The 25,006-nt window shown below is 38.8% G+C and overlaps 1 protein-coding gene and 1 pseudogene; both read left to right on the forward strand.

Annotated features, from left to right (window-relative positions):
- The window catches only part of Erich1 (glutamate-rich 1), a gene marked incomplete at its 5' end in the record, with an annotated part of 52,793,804 nt that overhangs the window by 41,109,435 nt on the left and 11,659,363 nt on the right, over positions 1–25,006 (forward strand).
- Rps7-ps14 (ribosomal protein S7, pseudogene 14) lies at positions 4,152–4,727 on the forward strand (annotated as a pseudogene).

A 25,006-nucleotide genomic window follows, 5' to 3' on the forward strand; every position in this document is an offset into this window, starting at 1 on the left:
TGGAACCCACATGTTTGTTCTGCAAGTTTGATATTTGAGTTTGTTGAAATAAACTAACAGAAAACAGGTTAACAGTGATATGGTCAACAAATTTATTTGATGTTAGTTTTATGTTGATGGAGGAGTCTTTAGATTAGAGACTCAAATATCCAGGTGAGGTAGCGATAATGCTATATGCCTATTGTCTAGCACCTGGGAGTTAGACACTGGATTGTTACGGGTGAGGTCAATGTGGCTGTATTGGTTTGTATATGCTCTCCCCAGGGAGTGGCACTATAAGAAGGTGTGGCCCCATTGGAATAGGTATGGCTCTGTTGGAGTATCACTGTGGGGGTGTGCTTTAAGACTTTCATCCTAGCTGCCTGGAAACCAGTATACTGCTAGCAGCCTTCAGATGAAGATGTAGAACTCTCAGCTCCTTCTGCACCATGCTTGCTGTCAGGTTCCCACCTTTATAATAATGGACTGAACCTCTGAACCTGTAAGCCAGTCCCAATTAAATGTTGCCCTTTATAAGACTTGCCCTGGTCACGGTGTCTGTTTACAGCAATAAAACCCTAACTGAGACAGTGGCCAACATACTGAGACCCTGCTTTAGAAATAAAAATAAAAACAAAAATAGATAAAAATACATAGAGAACAACCATTTGATTTTATGATTTTATTAAAAACAAAAAAAACAAAAAAACAAGGCAGGCATGCTATGGGCTCAGAACATGTTATCTAGAATGAATAGGAGACCCAACCAAGACTGACCTGGTTCTTCTTGACCCTCAGTTGTAGAATTTCATTCTTCTACACATAAGCAGGAGTCTATGGAATTAGGGTCTTATGACCTCCAGTCAGACAAGGGAGGTGAAAGCCTCTTCATGATTAACACCTCACACAGCACATCAGGTGAAAGTGAGAAGCATTTTCTTTTTCTTTCTTCCTCTCTTTCTTTTTATTTATTTTATTTTTATTTTTTGACTGGATCCAGGGGGCAGAGGTTCTAGGTCTTATGACTATTTGTGAGCAGAAACACTCCTTTTTTTCCTGGCTTGCTTTGGAGGAAAAGGAAGACTGAGAGAAGAGAGGGCAAGAACAGGGCAGAGAGAGAGACTCGGCTTCTGAATCATCAAGTGAGAGTGAGCATGTCTTTGTGAGACTTTGAAACCCAGTGTCTCAGCCTCGGGAGGAGTTCTGCCCGTGTGCATGGGTTGATGAATCGACTTAAAGGGCCAGCATGTGTGCAGCAGCCCCTTACAGACAGTCCTAAAACCTAATAGCGTCACCCCACAGAGTGTTTTCTGCCTAACCTGCAACAGTCTTTTAAAAAACATCTGGGAACTCGTAACTGGAGAGTGTCAATATGATTAGTCAGCGGTTAAAACTTACACATCTTTTTATATAAAGGGAACTTTCAGAATTTAGCATTAAATCTTTGATGTATTTACATGGTTTCAAAAGTTTTTAATGTATACTTAATAAGAAGCAAAATAAGGCTGTATATGTATGGGACAGCCACCAAACTAGATAAGATGGATGAAGCAAAGAAGTGCAGGCTGACAGGAACCAGATGTAGATCTCTCCGAAGAGACAAAGCTAGAATACAACAAATACATAGGCGAATGCCAGCAGCAAACCACTGAACTGAGAACGGGACCCCTGTTGAAGGAATCTTAGAAAGGACTAAAAGAGTTTAAAGGGGCTTGAGACCCCATATGAACAACAATGCCAACCAACCAGAGCTTCCAGGGACTAAGCCACTACCTAAAGACTATACATGGAGTGACCCTGGGCTCCGACCTCATAGGTAGCAATGAATAGCCTAGTAAGAGCACCAGTGGAAGGGGAAGCCCTTGGTCCTGACAAGAATGAACCCCCAGTGAACATGATTGTTGGGGGGAGGGCGGTAATGGGGGGAGGATGGGGAGGGGAATACCCATAAAGAAGGGGAGGGAGAGGGGTTAGGGGGATGTTGGCCTGGAAACCAGGAAAGGGAATAACAATCGAAATGTAAATAAGAAATACCCAAGTTAATAAAAATGAAAAAAAAAAAAGAAGCAAAATAAGGTAAAGTATCCATATTAAGTGGAACAAGGGCATTTGTATCACTTTGTATTGTATTATATTATATTAATGATTCATTGTATAAACATGTCAGAAGTCTATTTTTCTTTCATTCAATGAAGCTTAGACATAGCCCAAGAGTTTCATTGTACATATGGTAATGTCAGCCTCCACTCCTGTCTATTCCTGCTTCATAATATGGAAAGTTACCTTCTAGTCCATCGTTATCGCTAGGGCTCTAACCCTTGTACATCATCAGGCTTGGACCCCACCTCTTGAGACCCCTTGCTTTCCAGTGAAGTTAGTTTAAGAATGTTACCATCATCCCTTCACCATAGAGCAGTGGTTCTCAACCTTCTTGATGCTGCAACCCTTTAATACAGTTCTTTATGTCATGGTGACCCCCCCCCCAGCCAGAAAATTATTTCATTGCTACTTCATAATGCAAATGTGCTACTGTTATGAATCATAATGGAAATAACTGATACAGACCCCTTTGCCCGAGGGGTCCCGACCCACAGGTTGAGAACTGCTGCCATAGCGGTTCCTAAATGAACACCTCGAAGTCTTCACGAGATGCTTTCGCCTTGGAAAAAAATAATAAAAAATTTAAAAAACGAAACTGAAAGGAGAAGATGAAGTTGTACATATTAGTTATTTTTCTATTATTGTGCTAAAACGCCATGACCAAGGCAACTTATAGAAAGAAGGAATTATTTGGACTTCAACTTCCAGGGAGATAATTGTTCTTCACAGTGGGGACACATGCCAGCAAGCTAAGCGGGCCTGGGACAAGTGAAAGAAGCTAGGGCATCCTCGAGAATGTAAAGCTACCAGCATACAGATGACACTGTCCAGCTGAACTGCCAGCTGGGGACCGACCCTCTCTTGCTTGAACCACATTAGGAGTAGCTTTTGTGTTTGCTTTTTTAGGAGTGGCAAAGTCCTTAGACGTTTTAACTTTCAGACATTGGAATCACAGCCAAGATGGCGGTGGTGGTGGCAGTGGTGGCTGTGGTGGTGGCAGTGGTGGAAAATTGCCCTGATGGCATGCTTTCTTTTATTCCAGTGTGGATCCTGAGGTCACAATTTAATAGCGTCAATCTTAACAGTTGTAGCCTCTTTCACCATAAGCATTAGCTATAACACAAAGATTACCAACGTCTTCTTTTTCTCTCAGAACCATGCATTTTGTATTTCTTTTAACCCTATTTGCTAGTTTTCATTAGAGAGCCGGAGAAGAGTGATTACTAATGACAACATGGCAGAGTCGATATGAAGCTGTCTTGGAATGTATTCCGCAAAAGAAATTAATCGACCACTTTAAAATTTAGCTTCGTGCAATTTTTAGAACAAGAGTAGAAAGCAGTCACATTTGTTGCCAAAACATAGCAAGAATGGGCCCCTAGCCCAAACAGCTAAAACTATTTCCTCTCAAATCTCTTGAGCTGTACCTCTTTGCATTTTCGTCCAGGTATTTACTAAAATGTTCCATTAAGCATAGCTTACAGCATTCCACATTTTCAGTCTAAACCCTCAAAATCCTCCACACTACTCAAGCGACATAGAAAAGGTACGTTTTATTTGACCTCAGATATGAGTCCACCAAAATAGGGAAAGATGCCCGCAAGTGTAAAGTCTGGTAGCAGAAGCAGGAAGTTGAGGGCTCGGGTCGTGAACCAAAACAGGAAGTAGAGAGTATGATCTAGAAGTGGAATGAGTCTTAAAACTCTAAAAACTAATCTTCCAGTACCAAACTTCCTCCAGCAAAGTCACGCTTCCTCTGTTTCCCACAAAGAACATCCACAACTGGGTACTTAATGCCCAAGACAATGGAGGAGAGTTCATCCAAACTACCTTGATATGTGTAGGAAGAGATTTAATCCCCTTTATACATCCTTTCCAAATATCATGATCAATATGTGTCCCATCTGTTATTATCTACCACGCAAGTATATTCTAGGTGATTGCAGTTCAGTATGTGATGAGCAGTGCAAATAAAATTGTAGTTCTTTTGCTAAATGATTTAGGGATGCCTTCTGGTTCTCGCGAGAGCTGTTCCTCTTTCTAAGCCAGCACTCGTCGGTAAGGACGAAGCCATGTTCGGCTCGAGCATCAAGATTGTGAAGCCCAAGGGCGAGAAGCCGGACGTGTACAAGTCTGGCGTCTCTCAGGTGCTGCTGACAGGAGCTCAGATCTCAAGGCGCAGCTGCGGGAACTCAACATCCGTGCGGCAAAGGAAATCGAAATTGGTGGTGGCTGGAAAGTTATAATTTTTGTACCATTTCCTCAACTGAAATATTTCTAGAAAATCCAAGTCCGGCAAGTTCCTGCACTGGCGAAAAAGCGCAGTGGGAAACATGTAGCCTTCATTGCTCAGAAGAGGATTCTGCCCAAGCCAACCCGAAAAGCCGTACAAAAAAACAAGCAAAAGCAACTCAGAAGCCGCACCCTGACAGCAGTTCACGTCACCATCCTTGGGGACTTGGTCTTCCCAAGTGCACTTGTGGCTAAGAGGATCCGCGTGAAACTAGATGACAGCCGGCTCATAAAAGTTCGTTTAGATAACGCAGCAGCAGAACAACATGAAGTACAAGGTCGAAACTTTCTCTGGTGTGTACAAGAAGCTCACAGGCAAGGATGTCAACTGTGAATTCCCAGAGGTTCAGTTGTAAAGAAAATGACTGAATAAAGTGTCATTCATTGTAAAAAAAAAAAAAAGGGGGGGGGGGAATACATTTTGCTAGAGCAAGCAACTAGCGACTACTATCATGGCATCAAACTGAAGACTCTTTTCCATTTTCTCTATATCTTTGTTTTCCATCCGTTTTCTTTAGTCATTCAAAACCAATAAGCTTTATTTGCACAAAAAGTCAATAACACAAACAAACACACGCGCACGCGCACACACACACACAGTTAATAAGCCCGTGATGTTTATATTTGTTCTTGAAAGTGGCCAACATCTGAGTAGCCTCAAAGTATTCACAAGAGAAGCTAATAAAAAGAGAAGAAACCTACATTTTTGAGCATCGAAAGTTTTTACAACAATCTTCAGGTTGTGGTAGAATTACACGCAGGCAAATCCGAACTCTGCTGAATAAACGTTAAAACATGCGCAAGATGTCTCTTCCGCAGCAATATGTCTGAGCGGCACGGTTCACTGTAGAACGGCAGTCCTGTTCACACAGGATAGAAGGGGTGACTCTTACGCTGGTTCATCAGACGTGTTCTCGTGTGTCAAAGAAAAAAAAAAGTTAAAAAAAAATCAAACTTCAAAATCTGAAGTATGGCTTTTTATTCACCATATAGTTATTTTGAAAACATGGCAAACTGAAACAGTTGTCAATCAAGTGTCACTGAGTCTGGAGCCAGGTTTGACAGACATTTGTCAGTTTCAAATGATCATCTCGGCTCTTCTGCCTTTCCATACGGAATTTCCCTTTCTGCACAGAAAGGCAAAAATTGGCCAGAGTTCTCTATTTATTCTAAGTTATCATCTCATACAGAATAGGACAAAACAATGAATGAGTAAGCCCTTGGTTTCGGCAACATCAGGTCCTCCGAGCCTGGAAACTGGATGGAAATATGTTGAGAGCTAATCCCCAGGCTTTTGAGGTAGCAATGCTGCCAGGCTCTGATGTTTAGAATATAGCAGGGTTAGCATTTGGGCCTCTGAGAAGGAAGGCCATTCAGGCTTGGATTCTTGTTTCAGGGAGCCTGGTAGGACCATTTTTGGAAGAAGCAAGTGGGCAAATAAACATAGAGGCTAGAGATGGAGAAAGAAGCCACAGGGAGTCAAGGGATAACTGCTAAGTGGCCCACATGAACAAGAAAACCTGGAAGAAACAAGGCTCTTACTCCTTTTCTGCCCTTGTTTCTGTCTTTCCAGTCCTGCTTAGATTGAAGCCAGGTGGTAAAGCAAAATGAATCCTGTGGAATTCTAACACAAGCTTAGGAGGATGTGTTTAGATGTGTTTAGAGCTAAGGGACAGTGTCTTAGCCCAGGGTAGTCTGTGTGCTAGGCCAATGCTCACTTGGTGTGCTTGTCTAGACCTGGAATTCTAGAATATGGCACTCATAAAGGTTTTACTTTGCCTACTCGGTTGCAGCTGCCCTTTGATAAAAGGATTTGCTCAGTATCATCCCCAAAACGGAGAGCAGAAATTCTGTCCCTGAAATGACAGAAGCTGCCTTCATTTCCTCTTGAGTTTTATACCTCTATTTCAGTTACTATAACCCTTAAACCTCACCTTCTGTTCCCCTCCTCCTCTCCACCTAAACCACCATCACCCTAGATCTCATTGGATTCAGCATTTACTGGGCCAATTACAAGAGTTTTCAATTTTATTTTCTTCAATTTTGTTCTATCTTTTTCTGGGACCTCTGGGCAATGTGGTTCAATAACCTACAAATATTAAACACTAAAACTTCAGTTTTAAAACTATGCAATTTTTTTAATTTAATTTTTTAAGAATTCCATATGTGAGTATTGCATTTAATTAGTTCTACGCCTCCTCCTCTAACTCCTCTCATGCTCCCAACTTCCTCTCAAATTCATGTCCTGGTTTTACAGAAATACATACACATCTTTAGTGTTCCTCACGTGTACATGTACTTCGAGCTGACTACTTGAATAAGTTAATCTATCAGGAGGCTAATCCCCAAGTAATACTGTCTCTTCCTCTCTTAGCAGCCACTGGTTGCCTGTAGCTCTTCATCTAGAGATGGGGCTTGTGAAATTTCCCTCCTCTCCCTTGTCCATGTAGATGTGATGGCTAAGGAAGTTCCCTTTTAGGAAATCGGATCACTGAGATTTCATAGATGCAGCTTTCCTGTCATATCTAGAAGATGCTATTTCCCCTTTATCATCCTGGTACTTTCTGATAGGTCTAGAGAAGTCTGTTGTGGTATAATTAAAAGAAGGTTTCCTTTATCCCGCACTAGTGCTAGCACCGTAGGGCTACATGGCATCCATGGGATATTTTCATCTCAGTCAACAAGGTGTCTCTCGCCCACTAAGCACCATCCCATCTCACACTGCTGATGGCTACTCTCTGAGCCCAGCAGCGATCTCTCTACCCATCTAGTTCCCAAGGCAGGTTACCATCATGCCAGGCATACACATCCCAATTTTATGGAGTGCCCAGTGTGTCCCACTACCACATACTCTCTTGAACTCAATTAAGTTGCCACATGAAAGAACACACCACACAATAACCTCTGATCCAATTGATAAGATATAATTGAACATCTAGATAAGATGTAATTTGCCCATCTAGACAAATCCTGTACACATCCATTCCTTAAGAATATTCATAACAACTTGTAAATGTGCAGAGAGGAATCTTAACATCTGCCGCCATGTTCTCTCTGCTGCTCCCTCTCCTCTCGCCCGGTTTCCTCCTCTCTAAAACTTTTGTCCCGCCCATCCTTCCTTCTCGTCCAATGACAGGCCCATTCTATCCTGGACCTGCTTTCACCTGCATAATGAGAGGTATCTCTCTGGATTTTCAGTACCAGACACAGATCCCCTCCTATTGAGTGGATTAAGTCTAGTTAGACAGACATGGGTTACCCCTGAGCTAAAAGGGCCACTGATATATTACTGGGAATACCTCATCATGCTGGTTGTGGTAGTAGTTCATAGGATTTAAAGCTGGCTTGGACCATTGGTTGCTTTTCTCTATTGGCTGCTGGCACAGCACCATGGAATACCGTAAAGGCTAGTCTTTAGAGAGGAGGATTCCAGCTAATTAGTTTCAGCTAATTTCCTCCAAGTCCTGAGTCTGAGGTGTGTGGAGTCCTCAGCCATAGAGTCTTAACTTCTCATTCTAGGGAGCAACCAGGGACAGTAGCAAGACCCTATATTGCCTGCCGAGACTCTTGGATACTCCTGGCCAACAACTCACAGAAAGTGTTTTTGTGCTTGGCACCACTGAGTTTTTTTGTTAGTCTATGGCTCTTGGGGGAATATAATCGCATCATGGATAACTTTAAAGACGTAGACATATTTCTTAGCCATTTTTATTTCTTCTTTTAAGAGCTATTTGTTCAGATAAATGGCCTACTTTTTAATTGGGTGATTTGTTTTCTTGATTCTTTGTTGTGGTCTTGTTATATTGTGGCTATTAATCCTCTCTAAGATGTATAGGTGGCAAAGAATCTCTGCAGCTTGGCGTGTTGCCGCTTCACTCATCGATTGTTTCCTTGGCTGTACAGAAGCTTTTTTTTAAATTTTATGAGATTGCGTTCCTCAGTTTTGTGCTTTAATTACTGACAAAATAAATTTATATCCAGGTAGTCCTTTCCGGTGCCTACATTGTGTTAGGGTGTCGCATGTTTTCTTCTAGCAGCTTTGGGACTTCATGTTTCACATTGAGATATTTATACTTTAAGTAAGGTTACAAAATAATATGTTTCCCAGTGGCTTTTTGAATATTCATAGTATTATTTATCCTCTCTCTCTCTCTCTCTCTCTCTCTCTCTCTCTCTCTCTCTCTCTCTCTCCCTCCCTCCCTCCCTCCCTCCCTCCCCTGGCCCTGTGAAGCACCTCACTCCATTTTCCCAATTTCTCCTGAGTCCTTCCACCTCTCCTCTTTGAAGTGCCCTCTCATCCCAGTCCTCTATACTTCCTGGCCTCTGGGATTACTTTATAGTATCTCCTAAAATATAAAGATTTGGGGCTAGAATACACAGAGATTAGAGAACATACTACATTTTCTTCCTGGGACTGGATTACCTCACTCAGTATAGTATTTTCTTTTTTATCCTTTGACATGCAAATTCCACTACATTTTTCTTAGTCTTTAATTATTATCATATATCCTTTACAACCTGAGAGCAAGTAACAATGCCCTGGTTGTTATATTTATTTTATATGCATGCTCTGTGTTAACAAATGTGTAAAATAATTCTACTGAGTATATGTATCATACATTCGTTAGAAAGGCTCACATGTGACAAAGAAGACCTGCTTCTGGAGGCTTGTTTCCTCCAGTGAGATCCCACTTTCTGAAGACCCTGTGATACCCCCAGATAGTGTTTTCAGTTGGAGACAGCATTCAAACACTTGGACATATGGGGGACCTTCACATCGAAATAAGAGCAGGAGCTTTGTCGATGGAAAAACAGAACATTGCAATACAGGAAGTCCCACATGGCAGTGGATTCTAGGGGAGGGCGGGTTTCTGTTTGCCTACCTACAACTGGCCTCTAAGCACTTACTCTACCTCTCTAAGCCCAACAATCCCTCAAATAGAGAAGAGGGGTCGATAGCCAGAGGGTGACCCTTAAGCTTCTGTTTGATGCTTTTAAAAAAAAATGTAGTTTAAAAAAAATGCCTAAACACCCAGGAAGTCACAAGCTTGGAGCTGAAATGTTGGTGGCTGGGCTTTCGTGTTAAACAAAGAGCAGCTGGGAATAGAAGTCACTGAATTGCACTCCAGTGTTTATTAGGCTCCGGAGCATAGCACTGAGCTTTATCCAAACAATAAAAGTCATGCTGGGCTTGATGATAGCATCCCAATATATTCCACAGTTGTATCCTGCAATTGCATTTTCTCCCCTGCCTCTGAAATAATGAGGGACTGACATTGTTAACTAACCTGCTGCAAACTTTATTGAAAATTAAACTATCTTTTCTATTTTTGCAATTTTCCTCATTTGCAGATCCATTTCCAGATGTACTCAAAAACAATTATCGTATTTGTCACCTGCTAAGGGTTCCTGAGAGCAGAAGCCAGCCTCCACCCCTAAAGCTCTCTTGTAAACAAGGTTGCGGGCTCCTTAAAGACACACACCTTGCTTCTCAAGCCTGGATACAAGGCTTGGCATCGGTAAAGATATTAGTTCTAAATTACTTCTCATAATGATCTGCAAAAGGCTTAATACGGTAACAGAGTCTGTTCCTGCATTAGTACTCATGAAACCCCATAATCAGAGTGGGAAAAGAACTGTGTTTACTATACAGGAGAAAAAACAAGACAAGTATGGCACATACTAGTAGAAACATGAATGAGAGTTAGTTCTAACACCTTTCAAATAAGCCAGAGGGAGAAAATAAGCAAAACTTAAGAGGGAAACAAACAGAAGCTTAGATGCTAAGTTCTCATGGGGACAGAGGTGACAGAGTTGATGAGAAGGGTACAGTTCAATGGTTACAAGTCATTTGGGCTGTGCTATAACAATTTCTCAGACCAACCAAAGTACAACTGAATAGATTCTGGGATGTGATACATTATTCATAATGTATCTTAAACTTAGTTTTTATTCATCTCCCATACAATTTTGCTTTTTCATATTTTGTTTTTATTTCTTTATCTTCTTAAAAATAAACTTTCTCTCTCACATAATATATTCTAATTTCTGTCCCCCTACCTCTACTCCTCCCAGTTCAGTTCTTCCCCACGTCTCCTCACATCCAGATCTACCCCATCTTATCAGAAAACGAACAGGCTTCTAAGGGATAGTAATGAAATGTAATCAAAAGAGACCGAAGGTAAATAAAATATAATAAGACAAAACAGAAACTAACCTGTCAGAATAGGGCATAACGAAAGAAACAAAGAAAGAACAGAAGAAACAGGTATGGATTCAAAGACTCACTCATTCACACACTCAGGAATAACATAAAAACATCAAAGGGGAAGCCATGATATATGACCAAAGTATCTGTAGAGTGAAAAAAATTCAATAACGAGATAAAATAAAAATAATAAAATAAAATAGAGAAAAAACTCTGGCACGACATGAGACAACAAACCTACAAAGGTGCGGTTGGGTTTGATTTCTGTACGACCCAATCAGCCCTACATCCAGGAGGTCCCACTCATGAAAACACGGAGGCGGAGAGCGATACAATCAAGCAAGAGGTTTAATAATCCAGTGCACTGGGATGGCCCTGTAATCGGGACAGAGTTGACCCCAAAGAACAAAAGCACACACTTTTTATACTTTTTCAGCGTATAGGCTATACGTTACAGCATGAGTTGGTTATTTCTCATTAGTGGGGCTTGTTACCTGTTGAATTCATTGCTGGCTGTCTACTGTCCTTTGAATTAATTGGAGGCCCTTGGTGGGGAAATATCTTTGGCACGCAGAGGGGGTGGTGCAAGATCCCACCTTTACTGTGGTTAGCTTATTCATGCTGATGGGGGACTGCTAAGGGCAGCTAGCTCATTTCCTGGGACAGGGTGTTATCCTAAATTTTGGAACAGTGTGTTAAAGTCCCAGCCACCTGGTATTTCCCTGAGGCAGCCTTTGTCCTTAGAGTTTGTATCTTACATTTCTGCTGTCTCTCTACCAGTTGACATGCAGCCTACCCATAAGAGTGGTTTGTTTCCTATCTCTTTGGAGAAAATGAAATTTTAATTTGAAAATTTTAATTTGGTTAACAATTGGAAAGAGTTTCTGGGTTAAGGTGAGGGGCATGTGTCTACTTCTCCTCTCTATCTTAGAACCCATCTGGTATACATCTGTCTAGGGCCATGTTTCCTTGGTATCATTCATCCCTTCTCTCTCTCTCTCTCTTTCTCTCTCTCTTTCTCCCATCTTTATTAAATTGGGTATTTCTTATTTACATTTCAAATGTTATTCCCTTTCCGGGTTTCCAGGCAAACATCCCCCTAACCCCTCCCCTCCCCTTTGATCTGTGTGTTCCCCTCCCCATCCTCCCCCAGTTCCCCTTCCACTGCTGCCTCTACTAGGCTATTCATTGCTACCTATGCAGTTGGAGCCCAGGATCAGTCCATGTATAGTCTTTGGGTAGTGGCTTAGTCCCTGGAAGCTCTGGTTGCTTGGCATTGTTGTACATATGGGGTCTCAAGCCCCTTCAAGCTCTTTCAGTCCTTTCTCTGATTCCTTCAACGGGGGTCCTGTTCTCAGTTCAGTGGTTTGCTGCTGGCCTTCGCCTCTGTATTTGACATGTTCTGGCTGTGTCTGTCAGGAGAGATCTACATCCGGTTCCTGTCAGCCTCCACCTCTTTGCTTCATCCATCTTATCAAATTTGGTGGCTGTATATGTATGGGCCACATGTGGGGCAGGCTCTGAATGGCTATTCCTTCTTCCTCTGTTCTAAACTTTGCCTCCTTATCCCCTCCCAAGAGTATTCTTGTTCCCCTTTTAAAGAAGGAGTGAAGCATCCGCATTTTTGTCATCCTTCTTCCCCCATATACATCCATACCTATATATTCGACTTCCCTTTAGAAAGGAGATCTGTTTGTGCCTTCTATTCCCTTACTCTGTATTTAACATCTGTAATTCTAGGGATTGGTTGCTTGGTCATCATTGACTTAAGAACTAATATCATATTTGATTTTCTGGTCCATGTTACCTCACTCAGAATGTTTTTTTCTAGTTCTATCTATTTACTCATGAATTTCATTTTGTAAAGGCGATGTAATACTCCACTGTGTAAATGTAGCACATTTTCTTTATTCATTTATCTGTTGTGGGACATCTAGGTTATATTCAATATCTGTTATGAGTAGAGCAGTAATGAACATGTTTGAGAAAGAACATGCTTGTCTCTGTGGTGGGATGAAGCATTTAAATATATGTGAAAAAGTGGTACAGCTGGATGAAGTGAATAGATTGTTATCTTCCAAAGGAACCATCACACCAATCCCCATAGTGTGTGTACAAGTGTCCATCCTACCAGCAATGGATGAGTGTTCCCTTATTCCATATCCTCATGAACACGAACCATCGTTTGTTTTATTGATCTTAGACACTGGGATGAGTGCAGGATGAAATCTTAAAGTAGTTTTGATTTGTATTTCTCTGATGACTAAGAATGTTGAACATTGAAGCATTTCTCACCATTTACGTTTTCTCTTCTGAGAATTCTGTTTCTGTACCATGTTTTTAATTGGGTTATTTGTTTTTATTATATCTAGGGTTTTTTAGTTCTTTATATATTTTAGATATCAGCTCTTATCAGGTGCATAGTTGGTTAAAATCTTTTCTCATTCTGTCAGAATGACAGGGTCCTTTGTTGTGCAGAAGATTTTCGGTTCAAAAGGCTTAATTATTAATTGTTAATGTTAGTACCTGAGTTAATGGTGTTCTGCTTAGGAAGAATTTTCTCTGTCAAGTTAAAGGTCATTCCTTATTTTCTCTTCTACCAGCTTCCATATAAATGGTTTTATTTTGAGGTCTTTGATCCGTTTGGAATTGAGTTTAGTTTAGAGTGATAACTGTGGGTCTCTCTGGATTCTTTTATATGCAGTCATTGAGTTTGATCAACACCATTTATTGAAGATGGTGTGTGTGTGTGTGTGTGTGTGTGTGTGTTTGTATATGTTGTGTATGTTTGTGTATGTTTGTGTGTGTTTGTATGTTTGTGCGTGTATTTCTGGCTTTTTTATAAAAAAATCAGGCAACCATGGGTATATAGATTTATTGCTGATCTCCAATTTAATTTCATTGATAACATGTCAGGTGACTAAGGATGATTTTATGCCAACCCCATGCTGTTTTTATTACTATAGCTCTGTAATACAGCTTGAAATTTGATATGTCTAGAAATTCTTTATTATTTAGATTTTTAAGCTATCTTATTTGAGTTTTGTTTTGTTTTCTTTTTTGGTGTGTGTGTGTGTGTGTGTGTGTGTGTGTGTGTGTGTGTGTGCGCGCCCTCATACAAAGATTCAAATTGTTCTTTCAAGGTCTCTGCGTGATGAAGGGGATTACATTGATTCTGTAGTTTTCTTTTGGTAGGTTGGTCATTTATACTGAATGAAAACAAATTCCATATCCAATCTCATGGGACACTATAAAAGTGCTTCTAAGAGGCAAGTTCAAAGGACTGAGTGCCTACATACAAACTCAGAGTGATCTCATAGTAATACCTTAATAGCATACTTGAAAGTTTAGAACAAAAGAAGAAATCACACCCAAAACGTGGAGACAACAAGAAATGATCAAACTCGGGAATAAAATCAATATGATACAAACAAAAAACAATATTAAGACTCATTTGAAACAGAGAATTAGTTCTTTGAAAAAGATCAATAAGATTGACACACCCTTAGTCAAATTAACTAAAAGGCAAAGAGAAAAGATCCAAAAGTTAATAAGATTAGAGCTGACTGGAGAATATAAGAACAGACACCAAAGAAATGCAAACAATCACGAAGAAATACTTTGAAACACTCTACTCCAACAAATTGGAAAATATCAAGGTTATAGATAATTGTTTCCATACAAATCACTTATGCCAAAGTTAAATCAAGACCACGTAAGCTATTTAAAGAGACCTGTATCCTCTAGTGAAATAGAAGTAAGTAGCCATTAAAAGTCTTCTCACTAAAAATAGCCCAGGGCCAGCTGGTTTTAGTTCTAGACTTTCAAAGATGAGTTAGTTTCAACACTCTTCAAATTATTACACAATATAAAACAGAAGTACTATTGTTCATCCATGAAATATAGCCACAGTAACTCTGGTACCCAAACCATATAAAAACCCAACAAGGAAGGAGAACTACAGACACCTTCGCTTCCCTTATTTAGATGTAAAAATTCTCAATAAACTACCTGGAAACAAAATCCAAGAATACATAAAATATCCTCCACCATGATCATTTATACCCTATCCTAAAGATGTGGTGATAATTTAACATACATAAAGGTATAAATGTAAGCCATGATATAAACAAACTAAAAGACAAAGCCACATGGTTATCTCAATAGATATAGAAAGTCCTTTCACAAAATTTAACACCCTTTCATAATTGAAAAAAGTCTTGGAGAGATTAGGGCACAGGTCACATACCTCAACATAGTCAAGCCCATTGCTAACATCAATTTAAATGCAGAAAAACTCAAAGCAGTTCCACTGAAGTCAGGGACAAGAGAAAGGTAACCCCTCTCTGCATGCCTGTACAATATAGTACATGAGTCTAGAAGGGTAAGACAACTGAGGGAGATCAAGGGGATCAAAATTGGAAAGGAAGAAGTAAAAGTAACTTGACTTGTAGATGATATATAGCACACCTAAGAGAGCCTAAAAAGTCTACTGAGAAACTTGTAAAGTTGATAAGATTTTCAGCAAAGTAGCTCAATACAAAATTAACTCACAGAAATCAGTAGCCATCCTATGTACGAATGGCAAACAGATGGCAGAAAGAAATCAATAAAGTAACACCTTTCACAATAATCAAATAGTATAAAATATCTTGGAATAACTCTAACCAAGAAAGTGAAGATTTGTAAGATAAAATGTTAAGACAATGAAGAACTTGAAGATGTCAGAAGACTGGAAGATCGTCACACTCATGGACTGGTAGGCTTCATTTAGAAAAAAAAAACATTCACTATCTTATCTTAAAGTATGTTCTTAAACAATCTATTTTCCTCTTTTCGTCTCTTCATTATTTATTACTATCTCATTTTGCTACCCACAGTATAAGACTATATTTTACAGTTTCTAATTCTTTTTGCATTTTCTTTTTAAACAGAAGGTAATATTTTATGATATGCATTTCAATAAAAGTGACAGAAAATGAACAGTTGACTGATACTCTTTTGTTATTGTTGTTAGTAACCTACATCAAATAATAAGTTCTACCTATATTGCACAAGAAAATACCAAGAATATTCTAATTTTGCTAAGAAAGAATCTTAAAGTTAAGAGATTTAAAGCTAAAGTTTCATGCATCACAGAAAAAGAAAAATGCATACCTTGTATTGCTTCAATGTAAGACTATATTGAATAATTTATTCTTTTGAGCCTCTCCAATGCTTGAAAAACTTTGACAAATATACAGATATTGTTGAAGTGATGAACAGTCTGAGAGAGTCTCCATGAAGCCTCTTGAGATTTGAACTCATGTATTATACAATCTTGGACTAGAAATAAGTTTAAACTTCATTTTGCCTAGCAGCTTTTCCTTCACACCCTTCCTCCTCCTTCTCTTCCTTCTCCTCCTTTCCTCATTTTTACTTTATATTAGTATCCTCCAGCTGAGTTAAGTTTAGTACATTTCTGTAGTCCTGTGTGAGCGAAAGCAACTCTATTTGTTGTAGCAGGAGCTTGTGGTCACTTGCTCAATGGTAGCAGATAAGCAGAAACTACCCAAACTAGAAAGTCAGGATCATGAAAGCCCCCCAAAACCCACCCTTACTTACCTACTTCCACGAGCCCAGCACCTTATCTTAGGATCCCAAAGCCTTCAAAATATTACAACTCTTAGGGAGCAAACACTTAAAACAGGAGCCTGCAGGGGACACACATTTCAGATTCTGACCATAAAATGCTATTAAAATACCTTGTTGAAAATGTAGCATATCCTTGCCTCTTACTCTAATGCTTAAGAACTTTTCCCTGACAACTTGATCTCATGCATGATTATAACCCTGCTATTTCGACCCAAAGTCTCTTCGTCTAGATGTTCCTTATGCACACTCTTCTTCATTGTTCTTAGTGAGACACTGAAAAGTTGATAAAAATGATGTCCACTTAAGGAAGAAGGCTCTCTCACAGATGTCGTGCATTCGCAACTGAACATGCTTTCACCTAAACAAACACGCAAAACACCATATGGCATCAAGTGATTTGAGAGGTAAACTAGGTCAATGATATTTCGCAAACTCTTAGTCTTTCACTGTAAATTAGTCCCGTAGATTAGACTAACGTCTCTCTAAAATTAAGCTACTCATTTTAAATATGCAAATTAATTATGTAATTATCTTGCCTGAGTTATTAACTATAAATAGCTAAGGAGTGTCTCTTTCGAGTGTATAAGATCATTAAGACTTTGGTGTTTGTTTGTTTGGTTTGGTTTTAGACTAGTGTTTCTCAACCTGTGGCTTGTGACACCTTTGGACGTTGAACAACTTTTTCCCCAGAGGTCATCTAAAACCATTGTAAACCAATAACAGTAGCAAATTTACAGTGAAGTAACAACAAAAATAATTTTATGGTTAGGTGTCACCACAATATAAGGAACTGTGTTAAAGGGTCACAGTATTAGAAACGTTGAGAATCACTGTTATAAATGTCTTGCTACACAGTTGAGATAGGTCTTAGACCAGAAATCCTCCAGCAATAGTTGGGATCATAGGGATATCTACACTGTCATGTCTGAAAATACTTCACTTTTTATTAAATATTTTCTATACTTTACATGTGTAATTATTTTTATTCTGGAATTTCCAAGGTTATTTTGAACAATGATCATTTTTGCTACTTTTGTGTTATTTTGGCTAAAATGCATGAGTGTCACTTACAGTAGAACTTATTTCTTTTTCTCTTGTGTTTAAGAGATGTCAGTCCAACATGGTGGTAGAAATTGTTCTTAGTTCCTATAGACATGATACATAAAAAGGGAGATGATATCCTTTCTGGATTTTGCCCTTACATTTTTCTTGCATTTTATTTTTATTAATATAATGTCTTAATTAATTCTTTGAGCATGCCACATAATGTTTTTAATCACATTTGTCCCTTAATTCTTACCTAATTATCTTAGATTAAAACCCCACATCATTACCTGCTCCTAAATTTGTATCCTTTTAAAATGATCCACTAAATCCTATGTGTGCCCAATATACTTGAGATGGGGGTCTATCCACTTGGTGTGATGTCTACTTGGGATTATCCTCTAGAAAACAATGGGTTCTCCACCCCTGTCAATAGCTTCTTAGTCATGGGTTGAGGACTCCTTTTCAGGATCTCCTTGGCATATACATGTTCAAGGCCGCAGATTTTAAATTTTCCCACTGTCAAATATTGACATGTACATTTTATGTCCTGTTCTGTTCCAAGTTATTGATTGAACTAGACAAGACAACTATTGATAGCCAGCCAATCAAGACATAAACATGACAAGTGCTAACCAGCCTGGAACTAGACTTGCTCTGGAAATAGTGCCTTTGTTTCTGTGTAATCAAATTTTATTGCCAGAATAGATTTTCCTTGTATGTTAAGGAAGAAGCTGCGGGAGTTCAGACTTGGTTGCAGCTATGTCATCATAATTACTCTGTGCTTTACAGCATATCCTCTTGCTCAGAAGCTCCAGATTTGTAATGGTTAGATTGAACTGTGAATTAAGCTATCACTACACTAGATCTGGAAGACAAGCCTAGGAAACAATGAGTGTGAGGCAATGGGTCAATGGGTATTAGGAGATCTGTCTCACATATAAGAAGAACTGGGGGCTTGGGGATATAGCTCAGTGGTAGAGCGCTTGCCTAGGAAGCGCAAGGCCCTGGGTTCAGTCCCCAGCTCCGGAAAAAGAAAAAAAAAAGAAAAAAAAGAACCAGAAGAACTGGGGTCAGGTTCCACCACCATAAAAATACATACATGGGTTTGGCCTTCATCTATTTCCTGGGATAACAGTGAAATTTTTGAGATCTGAAGTAACAATATTGACTGATAGCTGGTAGATTGTAGGTAGCTTTCTAATTTATGCAGCCTTTCATCTAGTTTCAGCCCCTTCTCCAACTTTATCCCTGAGTTATATAGAGCGCTGCTGGAACATCACTAATCAATTCCATACAACTGCTTCATGACGTAATTGGGACCTGGGCCAGAACTACTCCTTCCTTTACCCAGGTTTGCTATCTGTACCATGAGGTCATAGTTACCAGAGCTACTTTCAAAGCCATGAGGCCAGCCAGCCAATTTCTGATTGGAATTCACATCCATGCCAGAAGTTGAATTCTATACCATAATTAATCCAAGATCTTATAACTAGACAGGTCATAGGCCTTAGGTGAGCTCCTTATACTATTATTCTTTTAAATGGACATAACATTAAATGAACTCCTAACGACTAATTATTATAGCCATAGATTAAAGCATCTTTGAACTTTCATCAGGTAAGCTTCTTCTTGTAGTAGATTGTGATTAACATAGAAACCTGTAAGAGCTCAGTGTTCAGAGAAAAGGAGACTCAAGAATACTCAGCTTCTATATTACACTACATTCCCCCAAGCTTCTGAGATCTAAGATCATTGCAGACAGGGGAAAGAAAGAGTTTAAGAGCCAGAGCCAGTGGATGGCTACAAGGAAATGTTTCCAGGTTACAGTAGGAGAGTTGCATATATAAACTTGCAGTAGTTATGACAGTATGAATAAGAGGCGTGGAAGCTCAACTCAAACAAATCCCAAGATACGGAAGGGAATTGGTTATTAAGTGTGGGTTGGGGAAACGTGGAACTTAGTCAGGCAGCAGGCCCTGAGTAAGAGTCGGGTCAAGGTATGTCCAAACCCTGGAAATCTCATTCTAAGATTGGCAGGAGTAGAATTGCATCCCCCATACCCAGCCTATGTCCCATCACACATAGCCCTGTGTTCCAACTTTTGCTCCACCAGAGACAAGGTTAGCCATGTAGCCAGGTAGCCAGGTTAAACTTCCTCTCCCCTTATAAGGTCATGTCCTCCAGCACCTGGAATTCCTCCTTATGCAAATGAGGCATCCCCAGCACCCTAGCCCTCATCAATGATGTATATTGATCACAATCACCCATTCTTGCCCCACAAAGATTTAAATATTCTCTGTTCCCCCCACTAAAATGAGCTATTTCACTGAAGCTGCCTCCCAAGGGTCTGTTCATCACCTGGGGTCACTTAGCTCCTAGTTGTCATACCTTTCTTGCTCTCCCAGGGTCCACTGCTCAGGGCAGGGAAGTACAACTTGAAACACAATTTTTAGTCATTCCCCTATTGAGTAACTATTGGAAATTGATAGCTGTTGGTAAAGAGAGAGTCAGGTTTTTGTAAACGTATGGTCCCAGATAGGTAAACCATGCTGAAGTGTAAAAAACCATATGACTAAGTGTGTAAGGCTATCACAGATTAGAGTCAATGGTTTAAAAAAAGAAAAGAGATCAAAACTTGGGAGTAGATCTGAGATTAATGAGGGACAGAAGTGAATGTGAGCAAATACATTATGTTAAATTATTAACAAGCTAACAAGAAGAAAAAAGAGAGGACCATGTACCCATATAACAAAATGAAATTAAAGCATGGATTGATTGACTTAAATGTATATAATATATAATAAATATATAATTATTATTAAAAGATTTTAATCCTCTGGATTATAAAAATCCTTAAATATAAATATGAGGTAAATTATCAGCGAGGCTACTTCCTGCAGTAGATGATAACAAATATAGAGACCCACATCTGGAAAATCTGCAGAGATTGAGAGACCTTGGAGCACTCGATGCTCCATGAGATATCTCCGTCAAATTCCTCCTTTAGGGTTCAGGAAACTGAGAAAGAGGAGGAAGAAAGATTGTAAAAGCCAGGAAGAATGGAGGACACCAAGAAAACAAGGCCTTCAAGACACGTGCACATAAGAACTCACAGAGACACTAGTGCCATGCGCAGGGTCTGCACAAGTCTAACTCAGACAGGGCCCAAGCTCTGAGAGGAGAAGTATTCACAAACCCTATCCATAACCCAGAAGGTATATCCTTTTGATAATGGTTTGCAAAGGAAACACTAGTTCACCCCAACCAAGTTTTACTTGGTATACAAGTGAGTCTTAAAAACAGGTCCCATGTAGAGCAGTTGATGGCCCACAGAAAACAAACTCAAGTGCAATTTGAGAGGTCATTTTGTTTCGTAATACATTGTCAGGGATTTCATTTTTATTTATTTATACTTTTACTCATGGAGTCTTTGTGTATATATTATGGGTTCGAGTTTAGTGTTTTTATGGGATTTCTGTGTATGTTTCTTAGTATTCTTTCCTCACCTCTTTTTCTTCCTTGTATATGTCATTTTGTTCTATACTTGTTTGTTTTTATTTTTCCACATTGTTGTTGTTGTTGTTGTTGTTGTTGTTGTTGTTGTTTGTTGCTGTTGTTGTTGTTATTATCACTATATGCCTGTTTGGATTCATGTATTTGCTGGGGTATGGATTTGGATGGACAGAAGTGGGGAGGGTCTGGGAGGAGCTGTGGGAGAGAAAACTATTCAGAATTAATGTATAAAAGAATTTATTTTTAATAAAAACCAAGAGAGGGGCTAAAGAGATAGCTCAGGAGTCAAGAAGAGTTGCTGTCCTTGCAGAAGGTCTTGGACTGGTTCCTACTAAATATGTTAACAAGTTAGCCAATCTGATATGCAGATTAAAATTCAACCAGGGGATGGAGCAATGGTTCAGCAGTAAAGAGTATTTGTTGCTCTTGCAGAGGACGTTGCTCTAGTTCCCAGTACCCACATGATACTCGCAACCATGCATAACTCCAGTTCCAGGGACTCTCACACCCTCTTCTGCCCTCTGCCTGCACCAGATATAATACACAAAATAACATAAATCTAAAAAAATGATTTAATTAAACTTTGCCAGTACACTAAAGCACGTATCTTCTACATTGTGATTCAACTACTATTTTTAATTATCCAATATATGTAGTATATAATTGTGTGAATGAAGCTATCAAATATACTGGTCCTTATACATTTATCCAACACACAGTAGTATATATCAGTTATATGACACGTATCAATGTATGAACTATCCATGTCCTTAAGTTTCCAGTTTTCTTACTTTTTAGGCTTGAAGCTTTATGCAAATATGGTTCATGAATTCTTCTATGATTTTTTAAAACTCTAGTATTCGTGGGATTTAATGGATACTTATTTGTATTCTCTTTATCCTTTTTATGCACTCTAGTATCTCTAGTTCTTTTTGTCTGTTTTGTTGATGATTGTCTCCTCGCTAGAGATCTGTAGTTCTGAGATTCAAAATTCCTTCTCTTTACTACTATATTATTAATAAAATGATTCCTTTAGTTAAAACAAGCCTGGTAGTGTTACTAGAGCATTACTACATAATTTAAAACACAGAAAACTAGGTAATATCTCAGTTAAGTGCAATTATATCCAATTATCCTATACTTTACGGACTATGTGGTTGGATGACACAGGATTAGTTCTTTATCAGTGGCCTGACATAAAAACAACATGAGATAAGAATTCTCATATAATTGATGAGAACGCAATGTGATTGATTACAATTCTATGCATTTGGGTACATGTACAGGTATTGATACATGCTGTAGGTTACATATATCTTGCACACAAAAGTATATACAATATATATGTAATAATTAAGGAGAGTAGTTATATCACAAAGTAGAAAATATAGGCTTTAGTGTTACTGGAAAACTCTAACATCTTTTATGAATTAATTTTATTTTGTTGCATAAGTATTTCACCTGCAGGGAGTCATGTGTAATACTTGTATATCTTGTACCTGCAGAGGTCACAAGAGGATGTCAGATTCCCTGGAACTGGCGTTATTTATGGATGGAGGTCAGCGATCATGTGGTTACCTGGAACTAGACCTGTATTCTTTTTAGAGCAACAAATGCTTTTGATTGCTAAACCATCACTCTATTCCATGGTTTAATTGAACATAAATGAAATTCTCTGTAACATAAGAGAACTGTAACATATTTACACCTCTGTTTCCAGATACAAAAATGTCTTAAGTTTATTTTCACTAAGCCTATTGCCTTATAGATTACAGAACAAATGAATTGAAACAATTTTGTACAAAAATCAATGTGGTTTACACACACACACACACACACACACACACACACACACAAATTCATTTTGAAATGAAAAATTAGACTATTTAACCAATTGTTTATATGCATAAATATGCCTGATATCTTGTTAAGATAATCTATACCACAATATTATTAGGGAGAACTTGTCCAATTGATAAAGGAAATCATAAATCTTCATTCTGGGTTCTTTTGTGATTTTCCACTATTTTTAGATATATTTATTTTATTTAATGTGTTTATGTGATTTACACACACATATATATGTGTAGATCATAAATGTCTGGTCTTGCAAAGGTTAGAAAAACATGTTGGATAAGCAGTAACTGTGGTTACAGATGATTGTGGGTCACCATGGAGGTGCCCAGAACTGAATCCACACATCCTCTCGCAGAGCAAAAAGTCCTCTTAATCATTGAGCCACCTCTCCAACACCATGGATTCTTGTTGCAATCAAAGAGCTCAAGAGAAACGAAATCAATAGGATAGGTATAGAGTTATTTATCCACACATATATGTATACAAATGTATGTATGTTTATATCTTATGTGATAGTTATTTATTTATGTGGTAGTTATTTAAACATATATATATATGCATATATATAAAATATATTATTATATAAATATATTAAATATATACATATATATGTTTATATATACATATATATAAAACTCTTATATTGTGTGCAACTTTATTTGTACATAGATATGAATGTGTGCATTATATGTATGTATTAGGAAATAGCTGCACGAGTTTGGGAGCTAGAGTAGCTCAGAAATTTCCAGCCCAGAGGCCAGGAGAGCTGATAGCGTCATTTTTAGATCTTAAAGGCTACAGAACTTGAAAATGCCTCAAGATTCAAACAAAGGGAAGAGCCCTCTTGGGTTCATCTTTTTGTTCAGTGGCTTGGGTGAGTCCCAGCCATACTGAGCAGTGCCTCTGGGTAATTGAACCCATCGATTCAGATGTCAGTCTCATCTATAAATATTGTCACAGGAACACTGAGAATGGTGGACCAAGAACCCTTACACCTATGACCAAACCCAACTGTTACATAAAACTAAACATTGTGATGTGCTTTCTAAGCGAAGGTATCAACACTGTGTGTGATATTCAGAAGAAAACTGAAGGTAGTCTGTAAAACAGTAGCCTCCTGAGATGGACCTCTTGGGCTCTAAGCTGACTGTGGCTTCATTTTAAAGTGACTTCATTAAATTATTTGCTGCCTTTTTGTATCCCTTACCCAATAATAATAACAACTGCACAGGATTCTTTTGATGATTAAATTATTTGATTAATTTTAAGGTTGAAGCAGTGTGCCATCCTTGATACATTTTAATTATTTTTATGACTGTGTTCCAAACGAGGCATCCCAGTTTGGATGTAGAATGACACTGCCCGTTCCTCACCAGTTACCCTATGTAAGAAGGGTGATACTGGAAAGTCCTGTGTGGGAAAGGGGCGATACCAGAAGGCGCTGTAGCCCTTGCTCAAGAGTCTTAGTTTTTAGGTCCCTCCCAGGGGAGGCACATCTCTGAAGAGAATTGTAGCACCTCAGTCTTCTGCCTCTTTGGCAGGAGGTTTGTCAGGAGAGTAGGTTGTCCCTCCACGTCCTCCCACTGTGGTATGATGCTTCCTAGAGCCAAAGCAAAAGAACTCCCTCAACTATGCCTGCAACCTACAGAGGTATGAGTCAAGAATTCTTCCTTTTCTCTTTATAGATGAATTTTCTCAGTTACTTTGTGATAGCAATGGAAAGCTGATTCATTCACTAAGGAATGAGAATTGTTTGCCCACACACATTTTTTTTAGGAGTGGCAGGAAGTCGTTTAGTCCTTTGCCTCCATGAAGATAGATAAGTGTGGGGGAGAGAGGAAATAAAAGAGCACAAGACAGGGAAGGCTAACAGGAAGGGCAGCTGTTACAGTCCGGGTCCCTGCCACATTTCTTTAAAGGCCTTACAAAACTGGGACCACGTTGTAGAGTTGTGATCAGTAATTTACTCTGAGACTCTGCTGTAATGTGGGTGCTTGTGTGTATTATAGGGAAGCATGAAATCATATTTACTTGCAAAACTAATTTGCACTAATAAGGGAAATTGATTTAAATGACTGAACTATTTAAACTACAGAACAGTCTCACCTGCACTCATTTATAAATGTTTGAGTTACTTAACTTACATCCATGTACTCAAAAGTGATGAATTGTGTCTGTCGTGTCCAGCTTTAAAGAGTATCAAATAATGTTTTACCTTTTACATATAATGTGATGTATATATGTAGGTCTAATTAAGTTATGTACAGAAATGTTTGTCTTCTTAAACATGTCATCTGAATTGCTATGAATCCTGGCCAACTTTGAGTTAATAGGATGAAAAATCTACTGCTGTAGCCCATTATTTTAGTCCTAAAA

The sequence above is a fragment of the Rattus norvegicus genome, chromosome 16 (genome assembly GCF_021556685.1).
Source record: "Rattus norvegicus strain SHRSP/BbbUtx chromosome 16, alternate assembly SHRSP_T2T, whole genome shotgun sequence".
NCBI classification, from domain to species: domain Eukaryota; kingdom Metazoa; phylum Chordata; class Mammalia; order Rodentia; family Muridae; genus Rattus; species Rattus norvegicus.